We start from the raw sequence: 17,058 nt of genomic DNA on the forward strand, positions 1-17,058 counted from the left end.
TATAACATCATCAATGTTAATCTCATTAACAAATGAGAGTCAAGAGTTTTAGCTTGGAAATTACACAGAATAGAACATACAGTAGTATCACTGAATACTAACAATTGTAGCATGAACAGAGAATTACATTACCACAAAGGTGAATAGGATTAACAAACCAAAAAACAGCAAAGACAATTGGAGTGTGAATTCACTGGAACAAAAGGAATGGGCAATTTCTATATGCATAGAGCATGTGAAATGAATATTAGAAAGTTTCTAATGACATCAGTTGCAAAAATGTACGTTTTGACTTGGACCACCATCTTTTCAGTGTATTAGATGAGACAGATGCCAGACCATAATGAGTTATGCAGCAAATTAGGGGTGAAAAAAAGAAACAGTGATTATAGACAATATTTCAAAAAGTTGACAGGTTAGAAAGGGACAAATATAGGAAGATATTGGAGTGACAGAGGAAATGGAATACAAATCACGGTGATAAAAATAGTGTCAGATATTTTTTAAAACAAAAACAGTCCTTTCATTCTAATAAGAAGGAGAGAAGAAATGAAAGAGGTAGTGAGAATTAAATAGGCAATGACTGAGAAGTAGAATAATTCATGCTGTAAAACCTGTGGGTTTTATATTAAATTACATTAACGTATGAATTTAACCTATAATTCTATAATCTTTGAAATTTTCAATAAAATAAAGCAACAAGATGTTTTTTGCATCATTACCTAACAAAAAAAGCACAAGTGAAATAAATAGAAATACGTGATTCAACTTTGGATAGTTGAGTTTCTGCACATTTATATTCAGTCTAGGAAAGAGACTTAATCACCTGGAGTCAATTAAATGGGATTCCTTCTGTTACTTCAGGACTAGACATTTGCATCTTCCTTCCTGGTATTAGATAGATTTAAAAATTAAAACATTAAATATCATTATGTATATTGGTTGCTGTTAAATGTTTTTTATGAAAGAGTTAATAACAAATATTTTTTGATTTGTTGGTCCTATACTCAATTCTACCTCCATGCAAGCAATCATAGAAATAGAAAATGAAGGGGAAGGCAGTGGCTGAATCCGTTTAAGAAGAAATGAAAGACAAACAGCTGGATTTAGTCCTTGAGCTGCAATTTGGAAATCCTTATCCACTTTGTGATAATTAAAATGGGATCATATAAAATCAGCATTAAATATGGTGCCTACTATAAAATATAATTCCTACAAATATTAGATATTCTTAATATGTTACTGGGTGTTTGTGATTTTTATTTCCTGAGGAAAGGAAGGTAAAGGACGGAAATTTATATTTTAGAGCCTGATGGTCTCAAAAGCAAATTCATATTTCTGTGGTATAAGTGCTTCAGGTGTGTGGCTTTCAGCTTTTATTTTTATCAAAATAATTAAGTAATATTTTGAACAACAAATACACTTCTGCAACATGATTGCATATGAGTGTGAATAGTGTGTATATGTTGTGTAAACTTGGGAATTTAGGGGCCATGTTGCATCATAGCAAGTGAAGCTGTCTCACAAGATCAGCATCCCATCTGAGTCTGGTTCTGGTTCTGACCGAGTTAAATGTTAATGTGCATGGGAAAGCAGCAGCAGACGGCCCGAGCTCTTGGGGCTGTCTGTTCTCGGAACCACAGGCTCTTGGTTTTGGCCTGGCAAAACCATTGCAATCATTTGGTAAGTGAACCAACAGATGAATGTTTTCTACCTCCCTTCCTCTCATCTTCTCTTTCTCTCTGTACCTCCATCTTTCAAATGAAAATATATTCATAGATACATGTTTGTATATGAGGAATTGTGAATCGATTAATCCTTATTTTAAAACATTAGTATTTATTCCTGACGCCAATACCAGTAAATTCTGTGGTGACTATACAAAGCAGCGAGTTCTCCCATTTCTTGGTGACGCTATTCATTTGCTCTGATTATGTCTTTAAATGTGGGTTTCCATCATTGAATTTCTTGGATTTGGCCTTTTTGTACAACTTTTAATGAGATGAAATGCATGTAACAATAATACAGCAGTATAAAAATATCTATATGAACGAATAAAGTACAATTGTCTAACCTGTTATATCATGTTGGTCTGATGCTCCTACCCAGAAAGTCTGAATCTTTGCCTCTCCCCATCATGTTCCCAGATAATGTACCTGGAGCCAGTTCTTCTTCCCCCATGTTTCCAAATCCCATCTGTGAATCATTTCCTTCATTACTCGACTACTCTGCAAGTTTATTGCCCCTCATATAGTGGTGCTTCCAATATTTCACGATTACAAGTACAAACTTACAAATTATTACCTGTTGTCTCAGTAAAGTAAGCTTTTGAGGATTTTTATTTATGTGTTGGAGTTTGAAGAGAGCAAGAAAGAGCAAGAAAGAGAGCATTTCTATCTTCTGATTCATTCTGCAGACACACGATGGCTGGGGCTGAGGTGAGTTGAAAATCAGGACATGATTTGCAGTTCAGGCTTCTCAGGTGGATTATGGGTGAACAAATACTAGATCCACCACTGCTGTCTCGTACATTCTGCAGGAGCAGTTGTTGGAGTCAGAGCAGGAAGCGAATATTAAAATGAAATACTCTGATGGAAAACACATGCAGTATAACTGCTATGTTAATCACCACCTTAGATAAATGTGTATATATTCAATAAAAAGCAACTCACCTACTAAATGAATTATATACTGAAAAATTCTAAATATTTATAATATTACAAATAGTTCAATGTTAAACTTAGCTAATTTTCAGGGAAGCAAGTTGCATTTTTGATATTAGACTTAAATCCTTGTCTAATAATAACTTGAAAGATGTAGCTGCTCTTACTGTATCAAAGCAGATTTTTACTTCTTTGGTGATTTGGCAGATGGGAGAATATTGATATCAGGCGTAGTGTCCTTTTTCATGCTTGAAAACGTGTACATTTACAGTTAGAATTATCTTCTAACCAAAATATTTTTCTAAGCTTTTTTTTTTTCCTAGTCTTTGGTCTGTGGGACAATTGCTTACTTACTTAAAAATGAAAAGAACCAGGAACTTGAGTATACAAAATAGATTAAAAAAAAAGAGGATTGTTGTCAACTTTTATTTAAGTTAGCTCATAAATGATACCTCTCTAATTGGTGAACGTTTGGAGTTGGAGTGGAAATCAACAGCTCAGCTGTTGCATCCATTTGGGGAGCTAACCAGCAGATGGAAGCCTCTCTCTCCTGCTCTCCTTTCTCTGTATCTCTGCCTTTAAACAAAATAAAATTTAAAAAAATCTTTTAAAAAATAGTGAAACTCTCTTTATTTCACCTCCCTTTTTTCCCCACCTTAAATTTAATCCTAATAATATTTCCTGCTTTCTTCATTTTGAATTAAATATATTTTCTAAAAACAAGAGTATAGCATTGTTTGAGTAACATGATACATACATGTCTGCCAAGATTTCACAGAGGAATCCTATTTACAGCTGTTTCCTTGACATATTATTGTTATGTTTTCACTGTTTTCCAAGAAGATTGGAATCCAGAATATGAATATTGTAGTAAATGCTTGATGTTTAATGTTACTTGCACTATTTTATGTTAAGTAAATCTTTTAAGTGAACAATAGAATCAGGCAATTATTGTTTAACATCAGTCACACCCCACCAAATGCTCATATACATTTAATGCCTTTTATTTAAAAACATGATAAAACTAATGGCCACTCTTTGGAGAAAATTAGGTAAGTAACAGAAAGTATAAAAATATCACCAAGATTTGTGTGTCAAAATAGAGTGTTTTCTTTACCAGTGTCCATTGGTTTGGGTATAGCTATTGGCACTTTAAGAATTATGCACCTCTGATGCTGTGAATAAACACTGATATTGTGTGATAAACACAATATCAGAATATTCAAACAACTCAAAATCGACATACCGTATGATCCAGCAATAGCACTCCTAGGAATATATCCAAAACACCTGTTTTTACGAGAAACCAACATGCACTCCTATGTTCATAGCCGCACAATCAGTAATTGCAAAAATGTGGAAACAACCAAAATGCCCATCAACAGAGGATTGGATAAGAAAGCTATGGTTCCTCTACTCCATGGAATACTACTCAGCTATTAAAAAAGACAAAATGCAGTTCTTTGTGGCCAAATGGGCCAAACTGGAAACCATAATGCTAAGGGAAATGAGCCAATCCCAAAGGGTTAGATACTACGTGTTCGCCTTAATTTAAGAAGATATGATGTTATGCATAACATGTTAGGTTATGGATGTTATGTCATATGTAGTATATAAACTAAAATGGAAATGTGAAAGGGGTGGTCACAGAATGTGATTAAGAAATTGCATTTATTTTTAACATGTTGGCTGCTCAATACTATGTCAATTAATTCCATAACGATGTTAATTGTTGCTGATAATATGTTAGTGCTTTTATTTGATCGGGATGATACTCTGCTGGCTCTGCCCTCAGACCAGAGAGGGTCTCCCCAGTAAGTAGATGGACTTGACTGGATTATAAGATGCTGGAGTCTATGCTTAGCATATGCTTGCTAAGAGGGAATCTCAACTGAACTTGAACTATGGTTACGCAACAGGGTGGTGGAACCCACCATGGGGGGAGGGTGTGGGGAAGCGGGGGGAGAATGCCAGTTCCTATGAAATTACAACACAGTGTAATTAATGAATAAATTTAATTTAAAAAAAGAAAAAGAAAAAAAAAACAGTGCATCTTCCCATAATGTTTATTCTTTACTAATGTCCAGCTCTCTGACACACGAGGAAAGGCAGGGAGGTGAGGGTAGAGAGGGGCTTATGCATTATTAACAACGGATCTTCTAGCTAATTTTCTCTGACAAATACAAGGCTGTGTGTTCTGGAATTTTGCAAGGAAGACATCTAGCCCAGTCAGCACTGCTGTAAACTCCTAAACATCAGCTCGACAGAGTTGTGTTCAATCTTTTATGTGCCTTGGGACACATCCAGCACATTTCTCACTTTCCTCAGAAATCCTGCTGACTTGGAGCAGGTGTGTCTTAAAATAACAAGAGCTCATCAAGGCACGGTTGTTATCGTTCCGACGGCTTCATCTTAACTCCTTCCTGTTGTGCACACCTGGCCACATAAGTATCGTACATTCTTGGGACTGTGCAACAGGCAACCCCACAGAAAGATTTTTTTTTTTCATTCTTGTTGGATATAAAAAGCCATTGTTGTATTAGCAACTGGTGATGGACACTAACAGAAGAAGTGAGCTAAAAGGAAAAATTTTCAAAGCCAATCGTATGATTTCTTTCCACTAAGTTCAGAAACATGAGGATCTCCTTAGAATCAATACCAATGTTTTATTGGCATCGGCTTATTGTCAAAATTCAACCACTTTTTTTTTTTATCATTTTCTCACCACGATATGAAATATGATTTAATAGCAAGTAAATGTTTGCATCTTCTTGAAACTGGATGTATCTTCGTAATCTGAAATGCTTCCAGCTTCCTCCCCTCCCCCTGCTATTCAATATGATGCTTACTGTAGGTTTGTCATATATTGCGTTGATTGTGCAGAGGAATGGCCCTTCTATACACACTTTGCTGAAATCATTCATCCTGGAAGATGTTGTATTTTATGAAATGCTTTTCAAAATCTATTGACAAAATCATATGACTTTTAATGTCCATTTTGCTATTTTAATGTATCACACTGATATGCCTGTTTATTTAGCATTTACATTTATTATTTACATGTTATTTGTATACATTACAATATTATGTTAATACATTTATTTAGTATTATATATGATGATGTTTTTTTATGCATTTGTTTATGTTGAGCCATCCCTGCACACTAGGCAAAAAAAACCCACTTGATCTAGTTTAATACTATTTCTGATTTGTTGCTGGATTCAATTAGCTGTTATTTTGTTGAAGCTTTTTTTGCATCTATGTTTATTGTGAATATTAATCAATGATTCTCTATTTTTGTTATATCAATTTTCAGGGCTCAGAACTAAAACAATGCTAAGGAGAATTCCCTCACCTTGTATTGCATTAGTTTGAAAAAGAACTGGAATCATTTTTTTTAAAGATTTGATAAAATTCCATCAAGTGAAACCATTTAGTCCTCTTTTTTTTTTTTTTTTTGTTTACTGAGAAAATTTCTGTAAGTGATTCAGTCTCTATTTGTTTATTGGTATCTTTAGAATTTTAATGTCTGCATGATACACATAATAAACTGTGTGTGAGAAAAAAAAATGACAGTAGACGGATTCAATATTCCGTGAACTGTGACTTAATCTATACTAATTATGGAGTACAAATAACTCAAATGATGGCTTCATTTGCACTGGTTACATACCAGGAGTGGTGTTGGTGCTATGACATAGCACACTGAGCCAGCCTCTACCCAAGACGCAGGGGTTCCAAATAGGAACTGATTTGAGTTATATTTGTTCCACTTCCAATCTAGCTCCAAGCTAATGTATCCGGGAAAGCAGGTGAGGATGGCTCAAGTCTTTGGGACTCTGAACCTTGTAAGAGACCAGGAAGAAGGTCTAGGTTTCCAACTTTATGGCAGCTGAAGTTGTCGAGTCCAGTTGAGTTCAGTTATGGAGTGAAACCATGGATGGAAAACCTGTCTCTCTGTCTTATCACCTCTTTGTTACTCTGACTCTCAAGTAAAAACAAATCTTAAAAATAAAGTCATATTCTGATTTTTTTTAGACTGCATGAATCTTTCCCTTTTTACTTAGATTGCCTTGGAGAAGAAATACGAAACTCCTAGGAATGGAACAGTAGGTCCTATGCTGGATCTGTTATCAAATTTCTGAAGAAGTGAAAAAGAACCAAACATATATGCCCATATATTCTGAGTGCAATTTTCTATATTTCTATTATTTGCTTGCATAGTGCATGCTTATTTTTTAATATTTTATTTATTTTTATTGAGAAGGCATATATACAGAGAGAAAGCGATACTGAGAGAAAGCTCTCCCATCTGCTTGTTCACTCCCCTCGTGGCTTCAACAACTGGAGTGGAGCTGATCTGAAGCCAGCAGCCAGGAACTTCTTCCAAGTCTCCCATGTGGGTGTAGTGTCCAAGGCTTTGGGCCGTCCTTCACTACTTTCCCAGACCACAAGCAGGGAGCTGGATGGGAAGTGGAGCTGCCCATTCGGGATCTAGGTGTGTGCAAGAGGAGGCCTTTAGCCACTATGCTACTCTGCCAGGCCCTGTGTGGAGCATATTTCAAAAGAAATATTTCTATCTCATATATTTTTCTTCTGCCTTTTCAATTCCATTAGGTTTTTTTTTTCACTGCATATTTTATTTGAGCTTTTTAATACTTCAGTTCTAATACTTGTGTTTATTTTTCAATATCAGTATCTATTTGTTGAATATTTTATCAATTTCTTGAGCAGATTTTCTTACTTTGGTTAAGTGTTTCTCTATATTTTTGAGTCATCTTCCTTACTCATTCTTCTGTCTCCCTTTGCACAGACCAATATGAATGTATTATTTTGTTCCTTTTTAAAGGATATTATTATCTTCCTTGCTCATGTTTCTTGTGTTTCTGTGTTCATTTTTTGTACATCTAGAAGCATTGCTTGTCTCCTTCTGTAATGTAAGGCTTTGTTTTTCATGTGAGACTTTCTTGTGCTTATCTAAGACTTGCACTTGTAAGTCTTGTACCTAACATTTACACTTGAGATCCAGCTATGTTTGCAGAATTGAGTCAGGGAGCACAGGCCACTGTTTCTGGTTGAGGTAAGAATCCAGAATGGCATCCAATTTGGACACAGTAGAACAACTCTGCCTACCGTCATTGTAGGGAAATGGAATTGTGGAACTTTACCAAAAGTTCTAAATTTTGTGCAATTAGCTGACTTCCAGCTAAGAGTGATCCCACGGCAGCAACATAGGCCCACGTATCCAGACATGCATACTATCTGCAGAACTCACCTCTCTGTATGCCCTGAGCTCATTGTGAAATCTGCTGCTATGAATAGAAATTTCCAACTCTCAGCAACCAAAACACGTGAGCATATGGTAGCTTTTCCATAAGCCACATCTTTTCAGATACGGAGCATAGGACCCAAATTTTCACTGCCACAAGCTCCAGGCGATTTTCTCTCCAACCTATAAAGTGCCCTGTCTCTGACATGCATGGTAGTATTACAGCTGCTTTCAGAATGGAGTTTGATATCAACTATAGCTCAGAGGACTAATTCTTTTTTGTCAGGGGCGAGGACTGGGTGTGGAAGAGAGGAAGGGATTGTAGGAATGCTGTTTTGCAATTTACATCAAGAAGTTGCTCAGAACCCTATCAGCGCACCTGTGGCATCTTTTTGTCACCTTCTCTTGGCAAGACGGTGTTCCCCATCCAGGTACTGGCAGCAGGATTCTAGTTGTAAGAATAAGGCATTGCCTGGTCTATGCTTCACTGAATAGATTAAAGCAAGTGGTAAGTTATAGCCTTTACAATAAAAAAAATCAAAATAGAGAATTCAATATGGCATTTGCCTAACACAGGATGCGGTTTATATAGGAGTCAGCATTGTGGCATATCATGGTGGTGTGTGCGGGCATCTCACGTCACTCTTTGAGTCCTATTCGTTCTGCTTCCATCCAGCTCCCTGATATGCCTGCAATTATTCAAGACATTGAAAGTGCTCATGCCTTCGACACCTGTGTGGGAGACCAGCATGTAGTTCCTGATTGCTGGCTTTAGCTTGCTCAGACCTGGCTGCTGAGATCTTTTGAGAAATGAACCAGCAGATGGAAGACATATCTCTGTCTCTATTGTACATTCTGCCTTTCAAATACATATTTTTAAGAAGAAAATATTCACATTAATGTGCTAAAATTCTGAAGCAACTGACTGAAAAACTTAATTTTAAAAATAGATTTCAAAAGGATCATGAACTAATTCACTGAAAATATTTCAAAACTCACAATATAGATACTATTGGATTTTTTCAGAAACTGATTAAATTTGTAATAAATATTCACTATTTTTTTAATTTGAGTAGCTTAATTGCACTATTATGATTCTAATCAAATTGATTAAATCTTCCCAATCTTTCCTTAACAGAGCTTCTGGAAGTTAATTCAGAACTCAATGCATTTTTCACCATTTCCTCTTTTCATTATAAATTTTTACCTTTTAACATACCACATCCTTTTAATTTCCTCTCTTGCTTGTAACCTTTGATTTTCAAGTGCTCTTCACTTTAATCCACAGCAGCATCAAACAACAACTGTGAAGAGATTTTGCCCAGGAAGCCATGAAGCCTGGTAATGAAAGAGATAATTGTGGCTCCCTGCCTCTGCTATAATTGAAAATTGTGTATAGAGCCTTTTTCCATTTAACTTTATGGCTGAGTTCAAACCACTGCATAGGAAGGAAAGAAATTCTAGACTAATTCCTCTAATGTTGCTTCCCTGTCCATACAACAATCTGAAAGCTAACGTTAAAGTTAAGCAGAAGATGCAATTAGATTTATTCAATTACAGCTGTGTGAAAGAAGCATAATTATCAGTTTCATTATTAGAAAGGCATTCTTGGGTCTGGCTTTGTGACATAAGAGGTTGAATTGCTGCCTGTGGTGCCAGCATTTTGTGTGGGCAGCAGTTCACTTTCCAGCTGCACTGCTTCCAGACCGGCTCCCTGCAGATGGCCTGCGAAAGGCAGTGGATGATGGTCCCAGTGTTTGGGATCCTGTCACTCACATGGAGATTAGGATGAACACCATGGCTTCTGGCTTCCACCTGCCCAGCACTCGTCATTGTGGTCATCAGGGAAGCAAACTAGTGGGTGAAACCTCTCTTTCTTGCCCTGCACACCCCACCTGGTAACTCAAAGTTTCAAAATAAATACGTTTTAGAATAAATATTAATAAGTATTGTCAGAGATTTAATATATCGTGGGCATTTAAAAAATTGGTAACTAAACAATCTCAAGTCTCCTAGTCCACTTAATTGGATTTCTTGAAGGAGAGGAAAAAGAAAAAAAAATTATTCAATGAATGGCTGAAAATAACACAAATACGTTGTAACTATTTAAAACTACATCTAAAAGTTAACTCACACAAGCACAGATCTAGTAGAAGCTACTCATATAGACTACAGAGAAAGAGGGGGAAACATTCATAGCATTCAAGGAAAAATATGACACACAGAGAGAAAACTAATAATCACAGCAGATTTTTATCAGAAAAATAAATGCACATAAGAAAAGATTTAAAACTTGGACAGATTCCACCAACCACATTCATGTCTCATATGAATTGCTGCCTTGGACAGAAGAGAGACACTTGATGACTTTCGGTTTTGAATGTGATCTATTATAATAGAAAAAGAGAAGTATTAAAACCAGATGATTGAAAGATGCCAAACACATAGTCCAGAAAAGCTGGACACGTGAAACTGTGGTCTCTTGTGGTCTTCCTGTAGCACAGATCTTCTGTTAATTGTGTGTATTCATAATCGCAGGATGTTACTAGCTAGAATGGCTCATTAGAGCTTAAATAGCTGGGGAATTAGTGGGATTGAAACCCAATGTTAACAGCTAAAATGCTTTCTTTCACTGCCTCTTCACAGGTCAAGTCGATATTGTATGACCCAAAGCTCCCACTATAAATCACTTTGTGTGAATAATGGGCATTGCCCAAAACTTTCAACTTTTCAACTTTCAGCAGGATATTTCAGTGGTTGAGATATCATGTTCCAACAGGTGAGGGTAAAGATTACATCTCTCTTTTACATGGTTAAATGTATTAGTATACACAAGCACAACAAGATTTTTTAAGTATATCAATTGAAATTCTATTCCAGTGCATGCACCTTTCAAATATAAAAGCAAGGGCTTTTTCAAACGTAGAAGAATAATTTGTCAATTGTAATCTCACATTACAAGATATAATCACTATAATTCTAGCAGCAGACAGAACATGGTACAATACGGAAACCTGATTCTGAGAAACGCAATGAAGGGCCAGGTATGTGATCTAGCAGTTAAGACACAAATTCAGATTGTCACATTCCATATTAGGGTACCTATGTGTGAATCCACACTTAGTTTCCAATTGCACTACCTGACGATGAACACTTGGACATAAATGGTACCTGCAGTAACTGAATCCCTAACCAACACATGGGAGATAGGGATTGAGTTTCTGGTTCCTGATTACAGCCATACCCCAGGGCTCTAGTGTATTTGGTGATGGTAGTGAATCAAATGATGGGAGCCCTCTCTCTGTCTCTCTCTTTTTTCTCTGTGTGTGTGTGTGTGTGTGTGTGTGTGTGTGTGTGCCTATGTGTTTCATGCCCCCGTTCTTTCTCTCCAAAAGAAAAAGAAAAAAAAAAGAAGAAGAACTAAAATAGTTACTGGATGAGTAATACGCTTCTGCTTTTTTCTATCATTACAATGATAATTGATTGTTTTTAATTATTCATTTTATGTTGTTTAAAAGACAGAGATACGGAGACAAAAGATTTTTTTTCCCCTGCTTTACTCTTCAAGTATCTTCCACAACTGAAGTGAGTCAGACTGAAGCCAGGAGCTGGGAGTTGAATCTGGGCCCCACAGAGGAGGCAGGAATCCAAATCTTGCGACATTATTTCCTGCCTCCTAGGGAAAGGAAGGGCAAAGAAGAGCAGGGAAAACAAGGTGATGCCAGGGGAACAACTAACAGAAGGGAAAAGAGCAAGTGACTATTTTTGATATTCAGTAATATTATTCAATTAGGGAGTGATGTATCAGTGATATCATTGGTTAAAAATACAAAAACTACCAATTATTTCAAAAAGTAACTAATCTTAGGAAGGCAACTGCTTTTTGAGTGTTATATCTGGTACCTGTTTGCCTAAATTTGTATCTTCTTAATAACCTATAATTCTTGAATCAGGAATTTAATACAGTGGTTTAGATGTCTATGTCCAATATCAGAGATCTTAGATTCAATTTCTTGCTTCTCCTTCCTAGTAACTTTCTCTGAGGGCTCTCTGTAGCAGCCTACACATGTATGTGCACTCATGCTCACACATGCATGCATTTAAATAAAAATATGATTCAGCACAATCATATAACAGACACTGGTTTAGTATTGTCTATAAATATATAAATAGGTGTGGTGTTTTCCTTACTCCCATGAACTGAGTAGTAATGCTCTGAAGTATAAAAAGAGAAAAGGGAAGAAATAATATTCTTAACAAACTACTTAAGTTAATGAAGATCTCTTCCTAATTTTAGCATCCTAAGTAGCAGGTGTATATAGTGTCTTGTAATAATAAAACCTCAGGAATAAAGGAAGCAAGGGAATTTTTGCTTGGATATCTGGCCTAGTTAATGAAAAAGGCTGTAGGAATCCAATTAATGTTAAAAGGTATAGTCATTAAATGTCCTGTTGCCATAAAATAGCAAAATAAATTATTGCTAATGGACATTTAGAATGAAGTATTCATTAAAGGCAAGGCTCCGGGGTACAAGTGTTTGCTGCAATGCAAAATAAAGGGTGCCAGGAATCCAAGGACTATGGGTCAGAGTGGCCACTTTGAAAAGATAAACACAGCCTTGAAAATACTGTGAATGACAGTCTTGAGACAGTCTGTGTCTGCACTAACACATATCTCTATGTCTCTTACAGCTCCAGGGCTGATTAATGGAAACCCAAATGCATAATTTGCTCCTACTGATAGCAACTATCACTTGAATTTAACATTTTGCCAGATGTTTAATATAACAGTTAGTTATGCCCCGGGAAAGAGTGAGAAAGAATGGAATTCCTACAGTCAAAATCGCGTACTGAGGAAACCAGAAGACATAAAATTGCCATACACATGGGCATGCCCTTTTATTCCTGTGAGTAACTGCTTACCACCTAGTTGGAAGACTACTTCTGCCTTTCTAGAAAGTCTCTTAGAACTTCTATGTAAGTGTCCACTCAAGAGATATTGATTCAATTGTTTGCAGTGTGCCAGTGCATCAGTAATTTTCAAGCTACATAAGTAATTGTAACAAACAGTAGAGTCTGGATGGACTGAAGGAATTTTTTTCATTTGTATATTTTCTTATTGAGCCAGTAGACTGCTGTAAGAGATTTTAATTGCTTGATATGGAACCAAGAAAACTTGAAGATGAAAAATATTATCTGATAAGAGTGAAAAATTCCAAGAGTGGCTGTTTTGGTGGTGTATAAGGCTAATCCTCGGCCTGCAGTGGCTGGCATCCCATTTGAATGCTAGTTGGTACGCAACTGCTCCACTTCTGAGCCTGTTCCCTGATTATAGCGTGGGAAAGCAGCAGAGGATGGCATAAGTCCTTGGGATCCTGCCTCCACACAGGACACTTGATAAGGTTTCTGGCTCCCGGCTTCAGATACGATCGGTACAGCTCCGGCCATTGTGGCCATTTGAGGAATGAACCAGTGGGTAGAAAACCTCTCTCGTTTTCTCTGTGTCCTTCTGTCTTTCAAATAAAATAACTAAATGTAAAACATAAAAAAGAAAAGAAATAAAAAGAAAATAATTCAGAGTATAGCAGAAGAAAATGTTACAGCAAATTTAACACAAAACATGTCTGATCATTCCTCAAGAACATATTTTGTTTGCAAGTCATTACATTTTTTTCTCCATAAAAACGGGATAGTAACATGCTTTTTCCTATAGTGCTGTGGAAAGAAACAAAGAAATATCATTAATAACCATTCAAATTTCAAAAAAATTAGCTACAGATATAACATTTTAAATAATCCTTCTGGTGTTCAAAATCAGAGCAACAAACTCCAGGAGGAAAAGTGGTCAATATTTTAGCAACATCCTCAGGAATAAATTAAACATAGCACAACACACCAAAATATAAATTTTGGCCACAGATTTCAATATGTATGACAAAACATGGAAGGAAAGAGGTAGCATTAGCCTGTGAAAAGTACAGCTGAAAAAGTTAACAAGATAGACAGTAAAGAAAGTAAAGCAAATTAAAATTTGAACCATGTCATTTTTATTTAGAGCACATTTCTCACGTGTTCAAAATAACATATTTGTCTTTCAAAATGCTACTTGCACTTGTGCGCACACACAAACGCACACACACACCCACGCACACACACACACACACAGACACACCCACGCACACACACACCCACGCACACACACACCCACGCACACACACACACACACACAGACACACACACAGCGTAGAGGTAAGACCTATTTTAGATCTTCTAAGACAGAGAATTATTGCTCAATTTCCTGATCCAATACAAATCAGTACATAGATACAAGATGATTTGAATTCTTATCCCAATTTAACCATTTCACTATAGATTTTGTAGAAAAATACCATAAGATTTCCTGGGTATTGACATTTACTTAAAAGGAATTAAACCTGTCGCTTACTATGATTCACCAGCTAAAATGAGATTATTACAAACAGAACTAATTGAATGGTAACCACTTACGTTTTAACCATTTCCCCACTTTGTATTTGAAATAATTTATCTCAGTTAACAAAGTATTTTTCTATTGGTTTTCAGATTTCTTAATGAACTGATACAAAAGAGATTTGCAGATGTCCGTAGACATCACACAGGTAACAAGACTGTTTCCATTATAGCAAGGAAATTTCAGGTAAGTTTTTCACCTAAAACTTGGGAAACTCTGGTGGAATTTATGAGCTACAAATCATCTAAGATTGGAGTGAGAATGATCACAGTGAGACCTCCTGAAGTCAGATAAACTTTCCAAACGTATTTTCAACAACTCTTCCTCCATATAGGGATCTCAATGTTGGTTAGTCAGCTCTTATTGTGAGGGTTTGGGCTAATGTTTATTGTTGCTAATTTTAGCAACTAATGTACATTAAGTGATTTTCCTGAAGGGAACATAAGCAAGTACAAAACATTTCAAATTCTGGCATCGCTGACCCACTGGTTATGTTTTACACCAAACCGTAACTATCAACCAACATATATAGTTATAATATATCCTTAAACTACCTTAGGGATACCTTTGTATTGTATTATGTTTTTCAGAAATCATTGTGTCTTATTTCTTTTCAGTTTCCTTTTGAATAATAAATACTCATTCACCATTCAGGCAGATGCCAGAAATATCCAAGAACTGTTATTTGACCATATACTAGAAATTAACTTAATATTTCTAATATGATGTTTTTGATAGTAAACATATTTTAATAGAATAGTAAGTGAAATGTGAGAAAATATTAAATAATATACATGAAATAGCATCTTAAACTACTGAAAAACTAAATGCAATCATTATTTAGATATTCAAACACTGATTAACGTGCTCCAGATTTTCAAACTATATTAACTTCTTGTTCAAGGTATACTACAATTGATATTCCTTCTTGTGAAATATTTCCTCATTCTAACTTATAGACAGTTTATCTGGTGGGCACATTATCATTTTTAGGGAAACATTTCACTATTTCTATGATATATTCTTACTTACAACCTCCTTTGTTTTATTATAACACTGTTTAGAGATCTGTACTTTCATGCTTATCCAACCAATTGGGATTATCTCTTACTGTGACTTGATTGTGTCTCCAGAAGTTCATGTTCTAGAAATTGAATCCTCGATGATACGGTGTTTAGAAAGCTGTTAGACTCAGAGGGCTTTGCCCTTGGGGATGGAATAACATTGTTATGAAGTGGTACCGTTATGGGTGAGTTTAGCCCTCTCCACTCTCTGTAGTAAACATTGTCTTACTCTTTCACATTCTGTCATTGTAATCTGACTTGGACCCGAAACGTTTGGTCTTCACAGCTTCCAGAACTTTAAGAAATCAAATTGCATAACTTATAAATCATACAATCTAAATTCTTCTCTTTCAGCATAACAGAACAGAATAAAGCATTGGTAAATGTGTTTCTTTTCAAATGATTTTGAAATCCTTGAGAGCAGTAATCATGCCTTATTAACATGTGTAGAACAGTTTTAAGCTGTTTCCACATACTTACATTTTAAATGAAATAATTTTAGCACCTGTCATGTGAACCAGGAGATGTTAAGTGTTAGAAGGATTCTGTAGGTAAGAAAGCCTGAATGGTGTAGAATCAGTTCCAAATCTAAGTTTACCTTTGAAAATGTGAATTCAGAGATTGAATAGTGTAACGGTAGAGGTATTGTTATTATTGATTTCTTCACTCTAAATGAAATTAACTTACTCTATTTTTTAAAAAGATTTATTCATTCATTTATTTATTTTATTGCAAGGACAGATATAGAGAGAGGAGCAGAGACAGAGAGGAAGATCTCCGGCTGATGATTCACCCCCCAAGTGACCACAATGGGCAGTGCTGAGCCAATCAGAAGCCAGGAGTCAGGAACTTCCTCCATTCTCCCACGCGAATGCAGAGTCCTAAGGCCTTGGGCCATCCTCGACTGCTTTCCCAGGCCACAAGCAGGGAGCTGGATGGGAAGTGGAGCAGCCGGATACTGGTATGATCTTGGAAATATTATTACATTAACCTTCTGTGACTCAACTCTTGATCTGTAGAAGTCTCATTTATGCTCTTGTAACTGGGATCAATATTAGAACCCACATCATAGAATTCTTGAGTAGAAAATATGCTGATCCATACAACATGTATTTACACATGCCTTATACAGACCAAACTCACAGTTAACGCTATTTTCTAACCTACCTGGATCCTTTAAACACTGAATGGAGTACTCATAGTTGCTAGTACTTGAAAATCTGAGATGAGTGATGAAATGAAATCAGAGTTAAATAGTAAGGCGCCTCCTTTACTTATTGTAATTCTAAGCATTTATGAAATCATGTGAAATGTAACTGCCTTTTATAGTTCTGGAAATGCAACAACTCAACCACAACTGCATCTAGTAAGCCACTGAGTCATTACTTGAACTTGGAATTCTGTGTGGAGACTACTTGTAATAAACCCAAGCTGCCTACCCTGAAGTTTACTATCCTGCTGAGCTGGAATAAATGTGGGATTGTCATGAAGGAGAGGTTTTCTTATAGCACGTCAAGGATTTTAAGGTACCAGACACATGAGTCTTGGGCTGAGCGCTGTCATCCAGGCTTGA

This window comes from Ochotona princeps, chromosome 11 (genome assembly GCF_030435755.1).
Source record: "Ochotona princeps isolate mOchPri1 chromosome 11, mOchPri1.hap1, whole genome shotgun sequence".
Classification (NCBI taxonomy): domain Eukaryota; kingdom Metazoa; phylum Chordata; class Mammalia; order Lagomorpha; family Ochotonidae; genus Ochotona; species Ochotona princeps.